At 45.1% G+C, this 25862-nt stretch overlaps 1 protein-coding gene across 1 annotated transcript in view; it reads right to left on the bottom strand.

Moving 5' to 3' along the window:
• sox6 (SRY-box transcription factor 6) overlaps positions 1 to 25862 on the bottom strand; it is a 111151-nt gene that overhangs the window by 72133 nt on the left and 13156 nt on the right. Inside the window, 1 exon segment of the mRNA XM_084154091.1 lies at positions 11479 to 11556. The gene's annotated coding sequence lies outside the window, so the exon portion shown is untranslated.

Here is a 25862-nt window from a genome sequence, read left to right as displayed (position 1 = left end):
CCTCTGTTATTGGTCTTCATAATATATACTGTATGTACGTATGCACAGTGTATTGTGATTTTGGACTGCTGTGTGCTTCTTTTTAAGCGCTACCATCAACATATTATTACAGAAAACTAATTGGGAGTGGAGCCGTGGGGTGGAGTGGTTGGAATACAAGTACGTCAGTGATATCAAAACAATAGCCTAAAATTTGAGTAATTACCAGGAAATTCCCTTTTCAGAGCGACTGTAACAGCCAGGGGCTTCACTCTCTGACAATGGTAAAGTCAGCAGAAATAAATATGTACAAGTCATTACACCCATTCATAGAAAGACACACAGTGTAGTTTCAGCTTGTTATCCAATTGTCTCGGTATTACACATCATCACATCCCTGTCCTGTATAATACATCACCATCTCACCAGCTTCTGATCAGCTAAGAGCTAAAGCTTGAGTGTGCTTTTCAAAACCCATGTTAGAAAACGCAATACTCAGTAGCGGCAAAAAAAAACAAACTGCTGAAACTAATGAGTGTTTTCTCCTGCTGTAACAGTCGACTCCCTTGCAGACATCATCATAAATAACACACATCAGAGCAAAAGAGATCCAGCATCTTGGCCCTAAATGCTTTCAGTTTTTGGGACATGGGTGTAATTTGTTTCTCTCCTCTCCTCTCCTCTCCTCTCCTCTCCTCTCCTCTCCTCTCCTCTCCTCTCCTCTCCTCTCCTCTCCTCTCCTCTCCTCTCCTCTCCTCTCCTCTCCTCTCCTCTCCTCTCCTCTCCTCTCCTCCAGTGAGGCTGTGGAGACAAAACCACTGAGAGAATGGAAAGAGTGACAGGACCAAGGACACTGTGCCATTCAGGCTAGCCTGGCCAGCACTTAGCAGGGCGGTGGACCCGCGAGGCCCAGTGGGCTCAGCCGACACTTTTCTCACAATCAGGTGTCTGAGGAGGGGGTTAGGCCAGGGGTGCTGCTCTGCTCTGCTCCCCGCTCCACTACACTCAGCTCTGCTCTTCTCAGAGCACATAATACCAACATCACACCAGTGACAACGTGAGAAAACAACAGTCAAATCATGCAGAACCGATCAAGCGTGTCTCCTCACCACTCTGAGAAGAGTGTTAAAAACACACACACACTTCTCTCTGCACCTCCTCTCTCTCTCTCTCCTCTCTTTCTCAGTCTTCTCTCTATCTCATCTTTAGTAAGGGGACTGACCTGAACACAGAGAAACACACAACATAACTGCATAACAGACCGTCATCACGTGCCCCAAACACCCGTTTGGAGTTTAGATTCCATGATGGCAGGTTAGCAAGACAGGCAACAAGGCTATGGAAAGCCACAGGAAACATAAACTAACCTAGATAAAACCCACTGAGTGAATGGACAGTGAGCCATAGAGGCTGGGTTCCTTTGTCATGAGACTGAATGCATGTCTCATGCTTTAGTGGCTCCACAACATAGCCTTCAGCAAGCTCACTGTCTAGCAGAGGACCAGCCTGTCACCAGGACAGGAAGTACCAATACAGAAGAGCCGGTTTCTCTCTATCTCGCTCTGTCTGTCTCTCTATCTCTCTGTCTGCCTGCCTCTCTGCCTGTCTGTCTGTCTGTCTGTCTGTCTGTCTGTCTGTCTGTCTGTCTGTCTGTCTGTCTGTCTGTCTGTCTGTCTGTCTGTCTGTCTGTCTGTCTGTCTGTCTGTCTGTCTGTCTGTCTCTCTATCTCTCTGTCTGTCTGTCTCTCTATCTCTCTGTCTGCCTGCCTCTCTGCCTGCCTGCCTGCCTGTCTGTCTGTCTGTCTGTCTCTCTATCTCTCTGTCTGCCTGCCTCTCTGCCTGCCTGCCTGCCTGCCTGCCTGCCTGCCTGCCTGTCTGTCTGTCTGTCTGTCTGTCTGTCTGTCTGTCTGTCTGTCTGTCTGTCTGTCTGTCTGTCTGTCTGTCTGTCTGTCTGTCTGTCTGTCTGTCTGTCTATCTCTCTCTCTCTCTCTGTCTGTCTGCCTGTCTGCCTGCCTGTCTCTCTGTCTCCTTCCCTCTGCATCTCTCTTGCTGCTTTGCCACATTCTGTTTCTGTTTCACAACTCTCTTTCTCCTTCTCTCTTTTTTTCTCCCTCCCTCCCTCTTGTCTCTCTGCCTGTGTTTCCTCAGCAGTGTGTGCTGTCTAAAACTCCATTGTGGTAATGGAGACAACTGAAGTACGTCGCCCTATGGAAGTAAAGGTGTGGTTTGGAGACCGAATTCAGGAAAAAGTGACTGAGCCACATTGTATTTGCTCCTCTCCATAGATCCATAAAGAAAACAGGGGAGCCTGGAGTTTTAAATTAAGAGCAGGCCACATTTCAAAGGTAGCGGTTTGGTGAATGAGAAATAGGGAGGATAGACATCAATGTTAAAAGACAGCTAGCGCTGGGCTCACGGCAGCCCTTGCGAAGAACGGACCTCTGCCAAAAGCTGCCTCTGCCCAACCAACTCTCACCATCTGCAGCAAATGTGCTCCATTAAAGCAGTACCATATGGACAACAAGCTAGCTATTAACACAGCTTCAGCACGTCCCCCTAACCTAGCACAGATTTCAAACTTCCAGTCAAATTGACTGCTGAATTAATGCACCACCACAGCCATGTGGGTCTTGGCATGGAGCGCTGCTCCCAGCCTTCAGTCATTAACAGCCCAGGCCAGGCCTGCCCAGAGCTGAGCAGAGCTGAGCCCAGCGGACAGAGAGACACAGCGGCTACCTACAGACAGACTCTACTCCACCATGTCTGACTTGGTCACTGGAAAGTGACTTCTAATTAATGGGAGAGTCTGGCTATAACCTATGCCTACATGAAGCCCAGGCAGTTGAGAGAGGAGAGGGGAGAAGAGGAGTGTTCTAGGCCAGATCTCCCAGATCAGGCCAATAAGGCAAGAGGGGAGAGGACCAATGTATGCAGGGGGACATGGTGGAAATAGGACCATGTCCCAGGTCTGGACAGTATAGGGAGTAGCAGCAGTCAATAGGCTGAGGGCTTGGTACTGTCTGTGTCTCAGTTCTTCCACAGTGATGGAGAAGAGGAGACTGCTCCCTAGCTGGGTGGTGACGTAGAGCCAAGATGGCACTGATTAACCAGGGTGTGGGGACGTTAATTCCTCTGGGCCAGGCGGCCATGTTGACGCCTCTCCTCCTCTCTGAGTCATGGGGGGACCCACCCACCGCTCACAAAGCTCTCCTCTCTTCTCCCAGAGCATGACGCCACGGCTGCCTCAAGCCCTCTGTTCTCCCACTCGTAGATGAGCATACACACACACGCGCACATACACACATATATACACACACACAAACTCTCTCTCTCTTTCTCACACACACACGCATACACACACACCAAATCAATTACAGCTCTGTGGCTTTAACCCTGCCCCAAAGGTTCAATAAATTCTGTTTGTTTATTTTTTTCCCTCCTGTCACAGGTCCTTAGATTCTGTTCATAATTAGAGTGGAAAACACACTTTCCCTCTCTCTCAAACAGCCTGGATGTCTACAATGCCTTGCACTAACTCAAACTACAGGAAGGGAAGCGCTGCTAGGCTACACAATAGTAGGTCTTTGTCAATAGAAAGTGTTCTTTGGTAAAAGGGGTAAATTGGACAAGGAGGACCAAGGCACTCTTCATATAATTAAAATGCCTTTATATGTATGGCATGTTCAATGGAACAAAGATTTTAAAACTCTGACGCGTTTCGGCAGCATGGCCTTCATCAGGGAGTACAAGGTTGTGTCTAATTTTTTAATCTTTGTTCCATTGAACATGCCATACAAATAAAGGAATTTTAATGATATTAAGAGTGCCTTGGTCCTCCTTGCTTTTGACTGTTAGTACCTGCTGGCTCTGGTGAGACTACACAAGGGCAGTATATCACTTTCTTAGAGCACATAGTCTTTCTTTCCTAGGAAATATAGTCATCTTGATAACTCAATATTGTACTCCACAATCTTAACGTCCTATGTGACCCTCTTTTGTGACCTCATGTCAAGCTAAACAGGAGAATGGAGGGAGAAAAAGAACAAATGACACATCTCAGGTAATTAGGAAACATCTGTCTGCTGACTATCCAGTGGCTGACCATTCAATGATGACTTTGTGATGAGGTGAATGTCAATGGGATGGTTTAATTGAGAGGTTAGTTAAGGTCTGTCTGTCTGGTGTCAGCTTTGTGTCTACGGTGTGAGCATGTGTGTGCGTGTGTGTGAACGTGCGCGTGAGAGTGCATGTGTCATACCCACACACTTTTAAGAAATTCACCCAGAATTACACTCGCACAGTATAACACACACATACACATACACACACACACACATACACACTTGGATGTGCCACTCTTAGTTCTGCTTAATCATATAAATTCTGCCAAGTTCTGGATGAAGAGCGCTGCTTATATTAAGTACCTCTGCTCTTGGCCAGTGATGATATTAAGATTCCCTTGTTGCGCAGCGATTACATTTCTTTTTGAACATAAACCAAGCTCTGGGTGTAATTGCCTTGTCATTCAGAAGACATGTCATATAGGAACAACTGTGGTGTCTTCATTTCAGGCAATTAATTAATCAATGATCCCATGGGGGGATCCTGGTGGTGGGAAGAGGAGGAAGGGAGTAGGTAGGAAGGGGGAGGCAGTGGGGAGGGAGGGGGAGGAAGTGGGGAGGGTGTGGTAAGGAGGGATCTGTCTGACAGGCACAGGATATAGTTGCTGCTGCTGACTCTGCTTGGAGAGAGACACTAACTTCAAGCTGTGCTGGGGAAGACACTACAACACTACCATATGAGGAAACTAACACATTCCTTCAGGAGGAAACAGTGGAAAGGAGCCTTACATGTTTGCAGGGACATGTGGTGGTGATGTATGGGGCACGAATTTACATTCATCTCCAAAGTAATCTGTCCCCATAGTGTCTCAATGTAGATAGGAGGGCTGTATTAATGACAGGCTGATGACGGTCTAATTAAATAAGCATTCCAGACCTCTCAGTCGCCAGAGAAGATGTGTGAAAGGGTGGCCTGCTGACAGCACTGGGAGAGGATTAGAGAAAACCTGTCCAAGTATCCCCAACGTCCCCAGTGTTCCCCCACCTCCACACACACACACACACACACACACACACACACACACACACACACACACACACACACACACACACACACACACACACACACACACACCTCGGCTACAGCTACACCTTGACTAATAGTGATAGTGTTCCATCTCTCCATCCCCCCGAGCTAGAGCCGCCAGATGAGTAGTGAATTAATTTGTGTGAGGCACTCCAACATTAAGAAGGTGTGTTGAAAGGTGTCTGCTCATGTTTCAAATTAAACGGGCTGCTGGTCAGCATTAGCACCTCGGCACCGCCGGCAGCCGCTTGCCTCCGACACATAGGGGGCTGGGGAGGGAGCCTATCTGCCGTTCACACTGGAATAATTAGAACATGTCAGGAAGAATTAATTTCCTCATTTTTCAAAAGGATACACAGAAATTACCATGTTATTATATGACAGAGTCCCTGGGAGGATTGTATTAAATGTGATTTCTAGCACAGCCCACACAACAAATTAAAATCATAAATAAGACGGAAAGAAGCAGAGCAGGGAGCATATGTTTATGGCATTGACTGAAGCCAAGGGACCAGAAACAACCATCTTCATTTCATTTTATTTAAATCAGGCCGACACAGTGTGTCTGAATGACAGCGCCTGCTAATGGGCCCAGATTACAGGCTCCTTGGTATTAGCACAGAGATCCAGCCACTTAGTGGGGGAGTAACGGACGCTAGCTACTGGGTCGGGCTACACTACAGCAAGACCAGCTGAGCATAATGCAGACATTACCACAGGCTTAGGATCCTCCACCCCCTCTCCACCCTCCAGGACAAACAAGGAAACCACTTCACTGAGCTTACAGTACATTCATGTTGATATCAATTAAGCAGGGTGGTTATTTCAGACAGTGGCAGCTGATTTCTCAGAAAGATCTACTGGCGATGCTTACTCACTGCGAGCTGTTCTCAACCTTCATTCTTCTCATCTTAAAGCCAGTCACAGTGAAGCCATGTAATTAAGTTGAAGAGTAATGACATTATACGATGTCCAAGTCAATCATTCCCCATTCGTTTTGGCGTCTAAGTTCTTCAGAAATATAAATGTACGTTTACAGCGAAAAATGTAATGTTGCTGCTTACAAGTTATTATAAACCGGGTGGTTCGAGCGCTGAATGCTGATTGGCTGACAGCCATGATATATCAGACCTTATACCATGGGTACGACAAAACATTTATTTTTAATGCTCTAATTACGTTGGTAACCAGTTTATAATAGCAATAAGGCACCTCTGGGGTTTGTGGTATATGGCCAATATACCACGGCTAAGGGCTGTGTCTAGGCACTCCGCGTTGCGTCGTGCGTAAGAACAGCCCTTAGCCGTGGTATATTTGCCATATACCACACCTCCTCGGGCATTATTGCTTAAATGACCCCTGGAAGAAAGACTACAACCCTGGCATTAAATGCAGTAGCACCTTTTACATAACTCAAATAATAAACATCTTAACCATGGGGGAAATGTGGCTCATTTTCAAGTACCCTCTCTATCCATCAAAATTCAATTGGATTATCTCTCCTATCAGTCCAATCTGCCCAAATTCATTAGAATGGAAGACATTTTGTGAATGGAATCCAAACTTTGATTCCAATGCTTTTCACATTGCCTAAGACCAATGTTTCACAATGTGTTGTTTATCAAATATGTGGCCAGACACCAGCTAAAAGCATACTGTACTTACAGTGGATGGTTGCTCAACAGAGATGACCTCAACACTTCATGTTACCATTATATGCACAATAATCAACATAAAACCAAAGCTACAAAAGCTGGGGAAAAAACAGTCAAAATATGTCTGTCTCACAAGAGGGAGGTCATGAATTGAAGTGGTCATTTCTGATTTCACCCCAATGATGAGGCCACTTATGCTACACTCAACTGATATTTTCTCAGCATCTCAATCATCCAGTAACATGCTTGTATCTCCATTATCAAACAGACAACATTGATGAAGGTTGCTAAAACCATGTCATTTTCACAGAACAGCCTTTAGAGACCCCTGCCCCAGCATCCCCCTCCAGACAGGGGTTGGGGGTTGCAGGGTGGGAGAGAAAGTGGATACAGGGGACCAGTGGAGGCTGGGGGCCTTCTCCCTTCTGCCTCACTCCCCTCTCCCAGGCTTTGATTGGGCTTGTTAGCTTAATATAATCCAACCCAGGCATGGAAAGAAAGAGTTTTTAAACTCTCCCGAAATGGCCGTCATTAGAGCCCAGCACTCCCCTGGGCACCACAAACTCAAAATAATTTGCAAATGAATTAACTGGATACTCTCAATGCAACAGGCATTTCACACTCCAGGGTCGGAGCGCATTATCAGCCAAAGACGATTCATGGCGTTTTGGGAGAAAAGTTCATGGTTGAAATCATTAATTCATTTTACCAGACTTTTAGTTATGCATTACTTTCCACAGCTGGGGAAGCGAGAAGATTAATGGCATGTTCTCAGGCCCCGTTTTCTGCCGTATATAGCTAATAGGTGAAACTTCTCTCTGTCCTACAAGGGCTGCATCTTGAGAGGAAGGAAAGCAGCCAAGTCTATACTAGGTTTCATTCTACAGAGAATCAAATAAAGCACATCAAGCCATCAAAATTGGGCCATATATCTAATAAAGCTGATAGGAGAGTATAACCCCGATAACGACAGCATGTTGCTGGGATGTCAGGTCATAGAGAGGGGATTGAAAGATGGTCATATCTAAAGGGATTAGACGCAATGTCACCAAACCTTACAACTAACAGGATCTATCAGGGTTATATGGCGTTGGTCTGAGTGAATGGAGGCATATCTACATACCTGTACGGAACCCCTTTCCTGACAGATCAATTTGAATATTCCCAGTGTTCCTCTGGAGCAATTGAAACCAAGGCTGATGTAATTAAAATCACTTTGTCAAGCAGTCTCCGTTTATCTGTGCCATGGGTCATAATCAGCGTAGGCAGGGTCAGTCAGCTGAACCAACAGGCCCATTTGATAAATAATAGATGAGAAAATAACCAACCAAAGGTTCTTCATTTTCATTATGTGGTGAAGTGCTGTTTATTTCATTTCTCAGAAATCGGCTCCAGCAGATCTTCCCCTTGAGAGGCATCAGTGCTGGGCTGAGCATAGCCCAGAGTGACTGCTGTGTGCCCATCACTTATTACATGATGGCACACGCTGACAAAGAGCGGATTCAGCCCTCCACGCTTGGGTGTTTCCAAATTAGTTCACACAGGAGTGATTAAATATGTCGTCCTGCAAAACAAGCCACACACCGTCAAAATGACTCACCGTCTCGTTTTATGATTAATTAAACATGTAGATTCAAGTTGCATAGGATTTAGATGAATGAGTGTGTGAGGCTGATAGAAGAGCACAGGGGAGTGGAGCAGGTCTTTGGACCGTCACATACAGGCCTTCTAAAACCAATAAGACAGGGAGACAGTGAGTGTAGTACAATCTCTTCTAACGCACACTGACACTTCATAAAGAACAGTGCAAGCAAAGTACTAACTTTACACCATGCCCATTAGTTTCTCTTCAAATGGGAAACAATATTTGTGTACTGTGTTCAACGCCAACCACGTACAATCACTGAATAACAATTTAATAAAACACTTACAATTATATTATGTTATGTCTACAAGCGTTTTTCCCACAATGCACCTTATCTGCTGCTTCGAAGAGAAAAGCCCAGGTGGTCGTTCCATTGGCTATTCACTATCAAGGTCCTTATGAGTGGGAGCATCTCAAGTAATGGAGGAGACCTCTAAAGTCTCCTTCAGGTCCGTATGATTTTCTATAAGAGCGATTGTACCAAGGTCCTTTACTCAACACACAGGTCAATGGGACCATTTGCCTTCCTACAAAAACAAACACACACTCAAGGCATACCCTGTTACTCATCCAACTGGACCTATGCCAACACATATGGCTGATGTTTTCTGTTCTTAGTCAGTAGCTAGTTATCTTTTTCCCTTTGGTCCAACAATAACCAACCGTTTTATTCGCAAAATAGAGAGAGGTAACCTGTAACTTGTCAATAGCAATGTTAATATCTTGGTTCCAGGTCTTTCTCTCCAGAGAAAGCAGTGGACCACTGCTGTTTTGCTTTATTTACTACTAATACTACAAAGTGTAAAGCAGTGGTAGTATCAGGAGCTCACCAGTGTTACACAGTGTTAGCATGCGATAAAGTCTGGCTACTGTATGCTCTTTCACTCATCATGTCCATTCTCTACATTCATCTATTTGTTTAGAGTTTCTTTGACAAGAAACTGTCACTGACAGTTGGTGATAAATTAGAAAAAAACAAAAGAAGAGAAAGAACAAAAAATATCTATTCTATAAGTGACATTTTAGAATATTTTCTAAAGCGATAGAATCAAAAAAGGACTAGACAGTTCACAGCCAGACTGGATGTTAAACTAAATAAATAGCTAAATTATATCTGGATCTTTTTTCTGTTACCTGAGCAGCTGACCGATGTGAACCTTATCGTTATAGTAACAAAGAGCTACAGGATGGGATAATGGCTTGACTGACAGGCTGGGCAGACAAAGGTAGTAATCACTGCTAAGGCTTTGTTATTCCACCATTCTGTCTGCTCACTGGAGCTAAAGACCACACTCCCAACATGGACTGCCATTGAGAACGGACTTAACAAGATCAACAGACACTACAAAACAAATCAGAAAACCATAAGCCAGTTTGGTTTAGATGGGAGCATTGATCTGCACTGAAGACAACTGTGTTTGAGGAGAAATGGAAGCGATAAACCGTCGGTATTAGTAAATGGCCGTGAACTTTGAGATGGGATTGACTGTTATCAGTGCCACAGTTGATTATGCAGGACCAGCAAGGGCTCCTCAGCCACATTAATATAATTCAGTCCTGCCTCTCCGGAAACCATCTCCGGAAACCATCTGACATTTGAAAAAAGATTAATATCAACTAAACTTTCTCGGATTTATTTGCTCAAGAAACATTTTCTCAGATACAATTTTTATTACAACAGTGGCATCAGCAGAGAGAGCTCACATTAAAGGCATATTGTAGCAATATAGTGTAGCCATATACTGGCTGTTTTCTGAGGCGCTGACTGCGTTTCCTGAAAAGGACTCTTTCTTCCCTCTTGTGAATGTTCATATTGAGACGACACAAAGCCATAAACTACCAATAACAGCAGCTGACATTAGCGTAGAGAATAGAATCAAAAGCACCTTACATGCTACTATAGACGGGGACATGGAAAGTGAGGAAAATAACCAAGACAACTGGGTTTAGTTTTCAAAGGGCCTCAGAGGTTGAGGTAAATTCACAGAGGGTTCACAAGTCTCACAAGGCCGTGACGTCATTAGCTATGTACGTGCTACAGTTTCATGGTCTACTGTATCCAACCTCTAAAGCAGAATACAACAACATAGGTGTCAAAATGTATTTTAACTTCAGATTGTGTGCAGTATTTGTCTTTTTACTGGAAATAAAAGCAGAATCAGAAAAAATACAGATTCAGTACAGGAATAAACAACTCCAAAATACACTATATATACAAAAGTATGTGGACACCTCTTAAAATTAGTGGATTCGGCTATTTCAGCCACACCCGTTGCTGACAGGTGTATAAAATCGAGCACACAGCCATGCAATCTACATAGACGAACATTGGCAGTAGAATGACATTACTGAATAGCTCAATGACATTCAACGTTGCACTTAGTTCCAGTGAAGGGAAATCTTAACGCTACAACATACAATGACATTCTAGACTATTCTGTGCTTCCAACTTTGTGGCAACAGTTTGGGGAAGGCCCTTTCCTGTTTCAGCATGACAATGCCCCTGTGCACAAAGCGAGGTCCATACAGAAATGGTTTGTCGAGATCAGTGTGGAAGAACTTGACTGGCCTGCACAGAGCTCTGACCTCAACCTCATCGAACACCTTCGGGATGAATTGGAACGCTGACTGCGAGCCAGGCCTAATTGCCCAACATCAGTGCCCGACCTCACTAATGCTCTCGTGGCTGAATGAAAGCAAGTCCCCACAGCAATGTTCCAACATCTAGTGGAAAGCCTTCCCAGAAGAGTGGAGGCTGTTATAGCAGCAAAGGGGGGACCAACTCCATATTAATGCCCCATGATTTTGGAATGAGATGTTCGACAAGCAGGTGTCCACATACTTTTGGTCATGTAGTGTAAGTCTAAATTGTAAAAGTGACCTTGTGAAGCAACAATATAAGCTTATTCTGTGGCATCCATTATATGACTATTTAATTGTGCATTTCATTCAATGCAGGTGTTCAATGTGGATGGATACTCCAGGGGTAAAAGAGAAATCTAACTGGACAGCCTTTAGAAAGAAATCAAACTGGAGGAAAAAGAGTACTTACACAAACAGAAAGACTAAATCCCCAGCACCCAGCACCCAGCGATCACTGGTTAGTTGATTTTGAACTCATGAAAGTGACCTGAAATGATAAAAAAATAACAGACAAAATATATAAATGTCTCTTTGTCCATCTTTTAAAAATTGTTTAATTAAATCTTTATTTAAACAAATAAACAATCCATCCCAGACATTAAATTCAAAACAACATATTTTATGTTATGAATAAAAAAATCAGTACGGTCAGTAAAATGACTTTATTTGCGCATATCAAAACGAACTTGGAGAGGAAAGGAGAGAGGAAGATAGGAGGAGAGGGTGACTGCTGGATCATGGTCAGAACGTCTACAGCTGAGGTTAAACAGCTTCAGTAATGAAAGAGTTCGGGACCAGGTCCTAGACAATGTTTAAAATCCACTTCTCTAATACCTCATTAATCTGTCCTACAGCCAGTAGATTCCACTAATAAATGGCTTTCATATAAAGTGGTTGTTTTATTTAATTTTGACTTTCTTTCTTAGAGCGCGGCAGGCTAATGATTTATTTAGCAGCATGCTCTGCTAGTGACGGCATGTCTCTCTCTGAGCCCAGCCACCAGAGCTCTGTTCTGTTAGGGAAAACACAAACAACCAGAAGCCTCTGCAATATGGACATACCAGTTTTAGCCATTATCTAACCCGGAGTTTAACATCAATATTTCCACCTCCAAGCAGTGGAAAAATAATACACCAAAAAAGGAACCACAACAAAATCCAAAGTGAGAGAGAAAGTGGCGTGATCATGGTGCACAGCCACAGCGCGGGCCTGAAACGGCACAAAGCTCATTGATGTTCATTCCCTCACATTATCTTGTTTTTCACAACAAGCTGCGATCTCATTAACAGCTGATTTATACAATTACCCTGCTTCAGCACCTCCAATTAAACCAGGACAGAGGTTTTTAAGGTCACACTTAATTGATCTGCCAGTAATTTGTGCTACTGTACCTTGGTCTCCTGCTGCTAGGCAGGGAATAAAAGACACCAACAGCAGACCAGAGAAATATACCAACACATTTGCAATTGGTGTCAAAGTACAGAAAATACATCTCAGTAAGAGAGGATGGAGGGTTAATAGAATAGGAGAAGCAGTAGTCATGAATGGATCTGAATGTGCAGCCTTCAGACTGAAGGTAACAATAGGGGAGAAGGCCCACAGACTGGCCCTGACTGAATGGATCTGAATGTGCAGCCTTCAGACTGAAGGTAACAATAGGGGAGAAGGCCCACAGACTGGCCCTGACTGAATGGATCTGAATGTGCAGCCTTCAGACTGAAGGTAACAATAGGGGAGAAGGCCCACAGACTGGCCCTGACTGAATGGAAATCTGTTGTCATCTTTATAGCACCTCTGAGCTGACAGTCTGCTCCAACCTCTCAAAGGACCCAGCCGTCCTAGCCAGCAGTCTGCCAGTGTCCACACCACACTGTCTCACCTCTCTGCACTGTACTGCACACACACACACACATACGGACAGACACGCGTACACGCACAGGGTCAGAGATGGAAAAACAGACACACACACACACATGGACAGGCAGATGGACAAATAGAGAAACAAACCAAGAAAGAAAGACGGACAGACACACCCACAATTTGACTTTTAAAACCCACTAAGAGCCCTCTCCACCATGACTATCATAGCCCACTGTATTAAAGACAATTCAATAAACAAGTGTTTCTTTATGAAACATACACTAAGTGTACGAAACATTAAGAACCTTCCTAATATTGAGTTGCACATATCCATGTCTCAATTGTCTTAAGGCTTAAAAATCCTTCTATACCCTGTCTCCTCCCCTTCATCTACACTGATTGAAGTGGATTTAACAAGTGACATCAATAAGGGATTATAGCTTTGACCTGGATTCACCTGGTCAGTCTATGTCATGGAAAGAGTAGGTGTTCATAATGTTTTGTACACTCAGTGTATAACATCTGACTCATTCCCGTTGTGCCTTAATAAATGAGAGCTCTTTTAATTGCAGTGGGTAGAAATTAACAAGCCTTTGAATTTATAATGTGATGTTAATTGAAACAATGAGGAAAGTAACAGACAAATAGAAAATATGTAATTTTGTATTCATGGCTTATTTAAATGAATCACTTGTCTGGAGAAAAAAATATTATGATTATGATTATAAATAATAAGAAAAACCAGAGTGATATTACAAATAATTAAACAAATGTTGTAATCCCTCTGGTGTGATAAGAGTGCCTCAGACAGAGACTATTGTAGTGGTGTGATGCAGTACAGTAGCTCTTTTCCTGCTGAGAACACAGCCTACGGGCTGCTGGGTAAATAACACAGAGATGGGAACCCTTCCTTTGCCTAATTAGACGATCATGGATTCATTAAAACAGAATCCCAATCAACTCCAAATTCTCTTTATTAGTTTCCCCCAACACTTTTATTGCCCAATCATTGTGTCCACAATAACCATAGAGCCTTATAAATGTTTTAATTTTTTTACTCAGCTGTTGCAGAGAGGGTGGTGACAACAAACCACACTGAAACACAACACACATAAACTGAGACTAACACAAAGTTAACACATACATACACTGAATGAACACTATCTTTTGCTCTAACAGACAAACATACACTTTCTCACACACACACACACACACACACACACACACACACACACACACACACACACACACACACACACACACACACACATACACACACACCCACACACACACAACCACACAAGGCACATAGACAACCACCAGCTGTCTGCTCTACTGGAGTGCCCGAGACGTCGGGGGTGGTGAGCTATCAGCCAAATAGATAATTCCCATTAAACCACAGGTGGACAGTCAGTCAGGGGGTTGCCACACATTACAGACCCTATCGCTTTTAAAGAAAAATCAACATTTATCTATGTCCCACACTAGAGACGCAGAGGGATTGATCTGACAAACAGAAAGCCCTCAAAACAAGCTCAACAGACAGACTAACAGTGCTCACTTCAAAGGCCCAGGGCCAGAGAGCTCAAGGACACCTGTGGTAGTTCTGGCAAAGGGTGGCCTTTCCTTTCCTTTGTCTTTGGCCAAACCTCTGGACTATATTAGAGGACCCTCCTCCAACACCACAGCCCTGTGTCAGGACCCTCCTCCAACACCACAGCCCTGTGTCAGGACCCTCCTCCAACACCACAGCCCTGTGTCAGGACCCTCCTCCAACACCACAGCACTGTGTCAGGACCCTCCTCCAACACCACAGCCCTGTGTCAGGACCCTCCTCCAACACCACAGCCCTGTGTCAGGACCCTCCTCCAACACCACAGCCCTGTGTCAGGACCCTCATCCAACACCACACCACACCACAGCCCTGTGTCAGGACCCTCCTCCAACACCATACCACAGCCCTGTGTCAGGACCCTCATCCAACACCACAGTCCTGTGTCAGGACCTCCTCCAACACCACAGCCCTGTGTCAGGACCCTCCTCCAACACCACAGCCCTGTGTCAGGACCCTCATCCAACACAACACCACAGCCCTGTGTCAGGACCCTCCTCCAACACCACAGCCCTGTGTCAGGACCCTCATCCAACACCACAGCCCTATGTCAGGACCCTCATCCAACACCACAGCCCTGTGTCCGGACCCTCATCCAACACCACATCCCTGTGTCAGGACCCTCATCCAACACCACAGCCCTGTGTCAGGACCCTCCTCCAACACCACAGCCCTGTGTCAGGACCCTCCTCCAACACCACAGCCCTGTGTCAGGACCCTCATCCAACACCACAGCCCTGTGTCAGGACCCTCATCCAACACCACAGCCCTGTGTCAGGACCCTCATCCAACACCACACCACAGCCCTGTGTCAGGACCCTCCTCCAACACCACAGCCCTGTGTCAGGACCCTCCTCCAACACCACAGCCCTGTATCAGGACCCTACTCCAACACCACAGCCCTGTGTCAGGACCCTCTTCCAACACCACAGCCCTGTGTCAGGACCCTCCTCCAACACCACAACCCTGTGACAGGACCCTCATCCAACACCACAGCCCTGTGTCAGGACCCTCCTCCAACACCACAGCCCTGTGTCAGGACCCTCCTCCAACACCACAGCCCTGTGTCAGGACCCTCCTCCAACACCACAGCCCTGTGTCAGGACCCTCCTCCAACACCACAACCCTGTGACAGGACCCTCATCCAACACCACAGCCCTGTGTCAGGACCCTCCTCCAACACCACAACCCTGTGTCAGGACCCTCCTCCAACACCACAGCCCTGTGTCAGGACCCTCCTCCAACACCACAACCCTGTGTCAGGACCCTCCTCCAACACCACAGCCCTGTGTCAGGACCCTCCTCCAACACCACAGCCCTGTGTCAGGACCCTCCTCCAACACCACAGCCCTGTATCAGGACCCTACTCCAACACCACAGCCCTGTGTCAGGACCATCCTCCAAAACCACAAAACAGCCCTGTGTCAGGACCCTCATCCAACACCACAGCCCTGTGTCAAGACCCTCATCCAACACCACACCACAGCCCTGTGTGTGTCAGGGCTAATGAAAGCAGGCCTCTAAGGCCATAACCCAAAATGCACGTCTGTCATGTTAAAGAAGGATTTATAGTAAATCTATACACTAATACAAAAACCTCTCTCTCTCGCTTGGTTACTTTTCATTTATCCATATGTTACAGATTCAACGTATGCCCTCTGGAGCTACCATTTGGCCTGAAATCCTTCCTTTAATTTGTAAGTGAAAGCTGTTCCACAGCCATCGCCGAAGGGAGGAGCATCTGAGAATCACTCTCCAATCAAATGAACCTTCAAATTCCAGGCATGTGGGGGCACAGCTTGATTTGATTACCCCAGCACATAACGGAGTGTTGTCTCTCTCTCTGACCATCATATGCACGTGGCTGGGAATCAATGGCCAACCTTCAGAACAACTATACAGTTGCCATGAGCGTTCAGGTCAGGGTTTGTAGACCATTATTACACAAGTGTCCTTTTTACCTGTCAATGTACAGACAGGACAAACAAAGCAAAGACACACATGAATACACATATTAATTAATTAAATTACATATGACACTTCCATTGACATTGTTCAACTGCGTGCGTGTGTGCGTGGGTGCATAAGCAAATACGTACAGGACAAACCAATCCCCTGCACAACACAGCTCTATCCAGATCTGCAACATGTTCAAAATATCCCCAGTGCACTATTCCAGCCCTCACACTTACTAGTCCAAACATGTTAAAGTAGGGATTTTGCAGAGGTAGTTATTTTGACAATGGAGGCAATCTTTTTGCCATCAGCTTGTTGGTCCCCACCTGGCTGAGACCTGGTTATCTCTGCAGACAGAGAGAGGCAGCAGTGGCCCAGCCAGGGCTGGGGACTATGGGAGGGCTGGGTGGGTGGGGGGTGGTGGGGATAAGGCAATGAGGTGGGCCCATGACAGCAGTCCAGGCTAAACAGCCTTGGGGAAATGGGGGGTCGAGGGGGTGGAGGGGAGGGATGGGGGGGTGAGAATTCTGGTGCAGAAATGTCTATTAGTGCACGCGGCAAAAGCCATTGTCAGATTTAATATCCACGTCCACAAAATCAACCCACTTTCCCAACATCGCCCACCGCGAATGAGAAAAAGCATAGCTGTACTATACAGTGAATGAATGGCCGTCATTACAAATAGGGGGGAACAAAGCCATGTCTGGGCTAATAGGGAGGTTAGCAGGGCTGCAGTCACCTGGGTGTTGGCAGGCTATAACAGGGGGGGTCACACAGGGGGAGGATAGAGAGAAGAGCAGTTGAGGAGACAGAGCGCTGATGTCCCTATGATAATCTGATTAATAGAAAGCTATACATTCCCTCTGGCACAGTGCACACTGCACAGGCATGCCAAAGAATATGAGCTCACAAAGACAAGCTTTATTTCCACACAAAAAAATCCACCATATCATTGAGTTATTTGGGGCTGGAAACAGTCCAATCACAGCCAGACACAGCTGCTTCAGCACACTATTACCTGTCACAGCCTCCTAGCTCTCCCCTTATTTCTCTTTCTCCCTCGCTCTCTCTTTCTTTCTCTCTTTCTCTCGCTCTCTTTCTCCCTCGCTACCTCTTTCTTTCGGTCTGTCTCTCTCCATCTCTGTGTCTCTCTCTCTTTAGCTCTTTGTATTTGTCTCTGTATTTCCCCCCCCCTTCTCTCTCTCTCCTCTCTCTCTCTCTCTCTCTCTCTCTCTCTCTCGCTCTCTCTCTCTCTCTCTCTCTCTCTCTCTCTCTCTCTCTCTCTCTCTCTCGCTCTCTCTCTCTCATGTGAACATGACAGGCACAGATTAAAGATGGAGCTGCACCAGGCCTCCTATAACAACGATCAAAGCAGACCTGCCTGAAACACTCACCATTGTCAATCACACTCAGGTCAGGAGAGGCTGAAAAAGTGACACCATACAGTAATGTCTTTATTGTGCAGGGCTGAAACAGTGACGGGGCTTTTGACTGTGTCTTATTGAGTGTTTAACCATTCCTCTGTGAATAACAGTGGTGCAGTTAAGGGAGAATCCAACATTCTTCCCTGTGTTTGTGAAGAGAGACAGGCAGACAGCTCTGTGGTCAAACCGTGCTTTCATATGCCTGCCGCAAATACATTACAAATGATTTACTCTGCCTCAAATAACAAGAATAAAAGTCAATTTACAGAGGTGGTTGGATAGAGAAATGACCAGCCACTAGAAGGCTTCAATCCACCGCAGGAGGCATTCATGTCCCCCGTGTTAGTAACAGCCGGGTGTGCAGCCTGTCAATTCTCTTTGATTCATACTCACATATTCTCCACTCTAAGACAATAATAGTGTAAACCTAGAGGATAGCCTTGTCTTTTGGCTTCTATTCTCAGCTTCTGGGATGTATTCCCCCATAGCAGCAGAAACCTTTTCTTTTTCTTCCTTCTCTAAGAAAGGATTTTCTCTCTCTCTCTCTCTCTCTCTCTCTCTCTCTCTCTCTCTCTCTCTCTCTCTCTCTCTCTCTCTCTCTCTCTCTCTCTCTCTCTCTCTCTCTCTCTCTCTCTCTCTCTCTCTCTCTCTCTCTCTCTCTCTCTCTCCCCTTCTCTCTCTCCCCTTCTCTGTCTCTCTCTCTCTCCCTCTCCCTCTCCCCCCCTCTCTCCCTTTCTCTCCCTCTCTCCCTCTCCCCCCATCTCTCTATCCCTCACTCTCTCTCTCTCTCTCCTATTGAGTGGGGGGTTATGAAAACAAGCCTAGTTCTCTCTCAGGTAATGTATTTATTTTCCACAGCTCCATCTTCTAGTTTACTGAGTGGTGGTGTTTCTCCCTCTTATCGCCTGGCCCTCGTGGGGCACTTTAGCCCCTCAAATCCTGTTCACCACATACTGGTTTCAGAATCTGTGAAATGAGTGCTGGAGAAGCGTGGCCACAATGTCTGCCTGTGTCGCCACCGGACTCAAATGGGCTTGGTGCTTTTTGTCCAGGGAGATGCATAAATGGAAGTTTTTAACACCTCAAAGAAGGCTGGTCCTTTGTGTGGTCACACTGGAGAGGCCTGTCAGTCTCCTGAGGAAGCAGACACGCTGAGTGCTGCAGGACAAAGGGCCAGAGGCACAGAATCAGCAGGGGCATCACTCGGCTATGGGCACCCGGCACAGACACACACACATACATACACACTCTGTCATCATATCAGAGCCTGTCAAACACATATACACACGGATACCATAGAAAGAGTCACTCACAAAAACATACAGCTTATGTGAAAGCTAATAAAAACACACATTCAACATACACACAGACAGCTCTCAAAACCATAAAAATGGTACCAAACACATTCACACACAATCACATGGACAGATGACTGACACAGTGTTGTATACACAGAGCTTGTCACACACAAACATGCAGTATGAAGCAAACACAGGGAAAAATACATTGACAAAATGTTATGGTATCCAAGAAAATACCTCAATCAGAAATAATCATTCTACTGTGTATTAGATACGAACAATTTGAAACGCAGTATCTTACTACAAACATATGCATACCCAATCTGACAAAGGACCCACTCAATAGAAATCAAGAATGAACACCAGCACAACAAAACAACACAGACCTACTTATTTATGTCAACCTTCGGTTTGAAAATAATTTCCTAATTTCCATGTCAATCTCCCTTATTGCAATTCTCTTTTTTATGCTAGTACAAACCAGCAGCCAAAGCTTACAATCAGTCTTTAGGCTTTTTAGATGCCTACAATAAGCATTTAAATGCAAATATCTCAGCCGCACAAAGGAGTTGCAACTTCTGTCAGTAGCAACATAATCAACCTGCAATTGTCTCCTGACTCGGAGCGGCATCCTGTGACCAGGCCTAAGCTGTGAGCATCTGTATTCAAATGACTTCCCTATTTCAGGCAGCACGGCTCAATGTGGATATTTTTCCAACAGTAAAGCACTGAAAGTCAATCACATGGTGAATTAAACCAGAAAGGAAACAATTGATCCAGAAATGATCAGGTTAGAACAAGGCACATCGGTGGCCGCAAATTATTTGTGTTGTTTTGTCCCTCTTCAAACAGAAGCACACAGGCACAGTCTGTGTTGCCATTTCAGTCATAAATGACATTTGCAATGTAGTCATAAATGTTTGGATTTACAATTCAAGCCAATGCATCCAGATAAATGTGTCTAGTGGTGAACTTCTTCACCAATAATGATTACAGAAGAAGCAGGTTACAAAGCAAGGCTCTGTTGAACAACAGTATTCTCTGAGATTAAAGGTTGGAATTGAAATTAGTAGGATTCACACGGTGTGTCCATACAGTACACTGGGAATGGTATATTGTGTTCTGAGATACCAGAACAATATCTAGATGGAGAATAAACAACAGTACAACAATGAACATGTAAGACTGATATTGCCTTCCAAGTAGGTTAGGCTGTAAATCTGATGGTGATTGGTGCATACGCTCTGTGCTGGTTCCACTGGCCCATGTACAGCCATTTGAACAATTAACATTATAACCTCTGATATTTGTTTTTATTTACAGTCGCAGGGATCATTTCTCTTCTTTGAAACCCTGAATTAATAGTGCCGTTTGCAAATGAGTCCATTTGGGAGGAGGGAAAATGATCGGTTTGAGAATATTTCTGCGTTCTTAATCTTCTAAAGAGGGAAATTATTTAAAGGGAGGACACAAATCTTGTGTGACATGGCAGGGACTGCATGGGCTCTCTCCCCCCTCTCTCTCCTTTCTCTCTCTCTCCCCTCTCTCTCCTCTCTCTCTCCCCTCACCCTGTAGCTTTGCGTGGCAGCGGTGGGGTGGGGGGACGGAGGGTAGCTAAGAGATCAGGGCTCTAGTTGCTCTCCTCCACTCCCCAGCTCTGCTTCCCCCTCAGAGGAAAACAAATGTAGTGTTTCAGTCACTGATCACTAGCCTAATTGAGCTTTACACTCTTTTTCTGGACCAAAAAGAGCCTTTGAAATGAGGAGGTCGAATTACCTCTCCAGTCAGGCAATAAATCAGTCAAACAAGGTAAGGGGCTCCTGCCAGCATATTTTAGTGCCAAATTCAATTAGTGGAAAAACAGAAGATGAGTGGTTGTTCACTTAACTATTGGATGCATTTCCATTCCCATGATGCTGCCATTGTACACAGCCAATCAGATGGTCCCTGTCAGACCGCCACAGCCCTCAGACAGAGGATGGCAAGAAACACACAGGCCCTCCTGGTCATACTGTAATTGAAGGCACTGAGCGATAACACAAGATCACTTGGTTCAGCCAAAGACCATGAGTGTGTGTGTTCACATTATACTGTATTAAACACAAATATTTGGATATTGTAATAAACCCTGCAATCAAATATGTTGACATTGTTATTATAACATGTATAACCATGTTGTAATACAATCACTATTCCCATAACAGGGTGAAAATAATAATTCATAATAATGTCATAGTGTAATTGAAGCTTACTAAACCTTTCAAACTGTACTTTGTCTGTGTAAAGATATCTGTATTTGTCCATTATGTAAGCGGTCCTATAGGGCCATTGTGCATTGATTCACAGCACAAGAAAAGGAAACGGGGATGAAGTAAGCCTGTAGCCTGGGCAGGGAGCACAGAAGGTGGCCGGACAATGTACAGAACAAGAGAGAAAGAGAGGGAAACACAGCGCTGTACACCCAAACTGGCTACAATGTGGCCTTTGTGACATCATAATGCTTTCTGCCCAGTAGATTTTTGGGAAAATAATCCACATTTTCCTAGTCTGCATATCCAGCAATAACATATTACATCACAGCTTCTACTATATATCCCATGTAGCCGGGCACATTTTACATTTGTGGAGAGTGAGGGGGTAAGCAAAACATAGTGAAACAGTTATTATATTCCAATCATGCCCTGGGAGCCCATTACAACATGGCACAGGCCATGTTAAAGATGGGGAGCTGTGCAGCTCAGCTCTCTGTGGAGGGAGGGAGGGCTCCAGGCTCAGGGCTAGGAGCCTGCACTATACTGCCAGACTCTCTGTGCTGCCTGCCTGCCTGCAGCAAATAACTACCGCACACTGACGAATGCTGAGGTTGATGCTAGTGGGAACCAAGTCTAAGATAGAGGCTCTCCATCAGCATATTTCTGCCCTCAGGCTGATTGTGGAGATCTTCATATTTGTTTGGTGATAGTTTTTTTCCCCTTTGTTTGTTAGTTAGTTGCTCTGGCTGCTCTGGCCGTGTCTAGACTTGACAGTTCATGCAGCTTTTGTATTCTGATCATGGATTTCTGATTATGGAATTCTGAACACGTCTACCGTGTCCGGATTGTCTTTTCTCACGGTATATTCAAATGCCAGTATGCATTCTGCAAACGGTGGAACAGGCTAAATCTGATAATAACACAACAACAACTTGATGGCAGTAGCCAACTACTGTAGCTAACTAGCCAGCTAACCTCTGTAACGAGCCAGAAAGCTAGCTAGCAAAGCTAAAGGGATTGCAAGCAGGTTAGCGTAACTCTACCCCCCCCCCACCCCAAAATATTTTTTTTCTAAATAAGATAGCTGGCTAGCATTTATGAAGCCAGCAAACACATTCCTCACACGCTAGGAACATATTTCCTCCAACGTTTAATGAAAAAGGTGTCTCTCGCTCCCAAAACAAGCTTTCTGGAGACTTGTGGGCAGAGTGCTGATGACGTCGCGCACTGTATGCGCTTTCGGTAGCCAGATTGCGTCCAGACTGAGGAGAAATCCGCACACAATGTGCCCCTGACAACCTCCTGAAGTGGTCAGCCAGATCTGAACACAATCCGACCACAATGCGACCCGTCTTTTCAATGCGAACTTCGTATTCTGATAGCAGAAGTCGCATGTAAGTGTCAAGTGTAGACTCTGTGCTAGGTTAGGCAGGAGGCCTGCCGTGCTGGTGGGTTAGTAGAGTGTATCAGGAGCTGCTACCAGAGGCCCTGTGTGAGGAGGCTCCCCATGTCCCCAGGGCCTGACACTGACGGGCTCTCCTGATGATAGTAACATGAGGTTAGCATTAACGGTGCTGAAAGCACTACAGGTGGGTCATATGAAAGGTCGCTCATTTTCTTTAGCCGGCCAAACACATGGTTCCCATTATTGTCATCCTAGAAAAACTGACAACGCTCCAAACAAAATATAGGGAGGCCTCTGTGACCACTACTGTTCGCCGCACACTATTTGTATAAAATATATCTTACATTACATATGAATATACATTTCCAAGCAGAGCGTGCATTGAGGAGTACATTCGGAGGAAACAGAGATGTAAATAAATAAAAGTGAATGTCTGGACATGTAAAATTCTGCTTTTTAGTGTGGGGAACATGATCGACGTGATGCAAGAAAAACACTTTTGGGGATACATTTTCTGCGAATGTAACGTGAACACCGATCCGTTAACAACACTATACCCAGAGTTCCAATAAGAGCAACACACGCTCATCATGCTTCCGTTGCTTCCATCTCATCAGAGGAAAAGGAAGAATAAAGATTAGTTCTCCAGATCAAACATATAATACCCCTAAATAATGTGGACATGACGTGACTTTTGAAAGCTCCCAGTTGGCAAGTATGCACCTAGGGCAGCATCTGTTTAGGCTAAGGGAATGCCACAGCTGTAACATTTCACATTTATTTAAGATTCATATATTTTTCCTGGGAGTGCGTGTGAGCGTGAATGTGTGTGCATTTGTGTGCGTGTGTGTGTGTGTGAGTTTGTGTGTTGTTTGCCACAACAATCCCCTCAAGGTGGTTTGAGCAGGCTGTGACCTAACAGTAAAATGTTGGAAATTGGAAAAATGACTTATTTTTCTTGAATAGCTGGGAGATAAGGAGCCGTTAGCAATAAAGTCAGAGAAGTTTAAGCTTATTATGAATACCTCTCAGAGCGCAAAATCATGTACTGTTGAAATCAAAGGGAGTAATAGGCAGGTTAGCCACCGTCATTTTAAGGATGAAGTCAGTTGTGAAATTGTAAAATCGCAAGGTTTTGACATTCATCTCATACCCTCAGAGCACTCCCAGAAATGGTTTATAAATAGCGGATATCACGTCTGAAAGTGGTAGAAGTTTGCAGGTTGAAAAGAAAAGAGAAACCAATACTAATCTCCCCATTGAAGAAAACTGCTAATAATAAGGCCATTTATCTCTTTGCTTAAACAGTGCATACTTTGAAGTTCACAAGAATGTGTGATTCTTAGCAAGTTCCCCTAGCAGCTCGGAGCAGACCTGGCTTTGCTACACATTCCTGACGGTTTCATGTTCAATTGGCTGTGAAAGTCCACTGCATTACTCCTGCATGCCGGGCTGATAGCATACCAAAACAAGCTTCAACCCTAGTACATCCTTTCCTTTATTTGTAATCACAGGTCACATACAAGGCCTGTAAGAGCACTAAATCAGCTTTACGGATTCCTCCACGTAGGGAAAGCTAGCGCTCCTTTTGCATACTTTCCAAGAGAGAGCCAGGCAGTAGGAACCAGGAACCTGGAAGGTTACCATTACCAGGGCAGCACCACATATCTTTGTGTGCATTTTCTGCCCAATAGCTAAAGCTGAAAAGCCCCCAGATGAGATCTGCTGTAAAGATTATATCATAGGATGTGGTTACACAGCAGTCAGTCAGGTTCCTGCACAAGCAAGCACTCACACACACACACACACACACACACACACACACTCACACACACACACACACACACACACACACACTCTCACACACACAAACACACACACACACGTTACTGCTCATCTCCGCTCTGAATATTCATCCATTTTCCACATCGTCCTCGACTATCCTAATCACAGTCACTTCCCCTTTAATCACAGGGCTGTAATTAGGCCCTAATAAACCATTTTGCCGTCCTCTTGGAGCAGCTCTGTGTCACTCACATATCAAACCATTAAATACTATATTAAAGGCTGTCAACCTCAAAGGAAAGCTCCCCGGGCTGCATAGATACAGAGACTGGAGGCACACCCTTCCGCTAATTGAAATTATCAAGAGCTCCAACATGTGACGCTTGCTATGGCATGCCTGAAACCGAGCTAGGCCAGGCAAAAGCGATGACTATTCCAGACTAAGGTTCTTCTGGTTTCTTATGATGTCGGGTAATTGTTTAAACCTGAGTGGATATGGCAGAAGGACTTTCTCTGCCTGCCAAGAAGAGAAATAGCACTCTGTTGCACTTTCCTCCTCCGTTTCGTTTCTCCCTTTCTAATTCAGTCCAACACAGGCTTCAAGGAAAGCCTCAGTGATTCCATGTTCATCTTGGAGAGCCAGCGTTGGGGATGATCACTGACCACAAGTTGATCATGATGACGGTTTAATTAGAAGCCTCTCTCTACGCTGGCCCCAGCCCAAACTCCTCCACCCTGTAGATGGTGACCAATAAATGTAGCTTCACCAAGGAAGAGGAGGAACATCCCTCCCCTGCTTACCATCAGCCCCACCCCTAACCAAGGACATAAAGTGTTCCTCCACTGTGACATTCAACCACAACCCAGGGCCTGGTGTATGTGTGTGTGTGTGTGTGTGTGTGTGTGTGTGTGTGTGTGTGTGTGTGTGTGTGTGTGTGTGTGTGTGTGTGTGTGTGTGTGTGTGTGTGTGTGCGTTCCACCAACGCTATTCACATTCAGGCACAAAACACTCTCCCCGTCTCTCTCTCTAAATTGGTATAGAGCAACCACTCCTGCTTCCATATGAGAAGTGCTTAATGATAGCAGGTTTGTTCCAGTGTAACAATGGTGTTTATAAGGTGGCCGCAATTCAATTGACCACTTGCTTTCACTGAGGAGAGATCTAAATGATTGGTTATTTACTGGGGAAACCCTACTG

Source organism: Coregonus lavaretus (genome assembly GCF_964263955.1).
Source record: "Coregonus lavaretus genome assembly, chromosome: 37".
Lineage (NCBI taxonomy): Eukaryota > Metazoa > Chordata > Actinopteri > Salmoniformes > Salmonidae > Coregonus > Coregonus lavaretus.
This window is presented reverse-complemented; position numbering and strand designations above follow the sequence as displayed.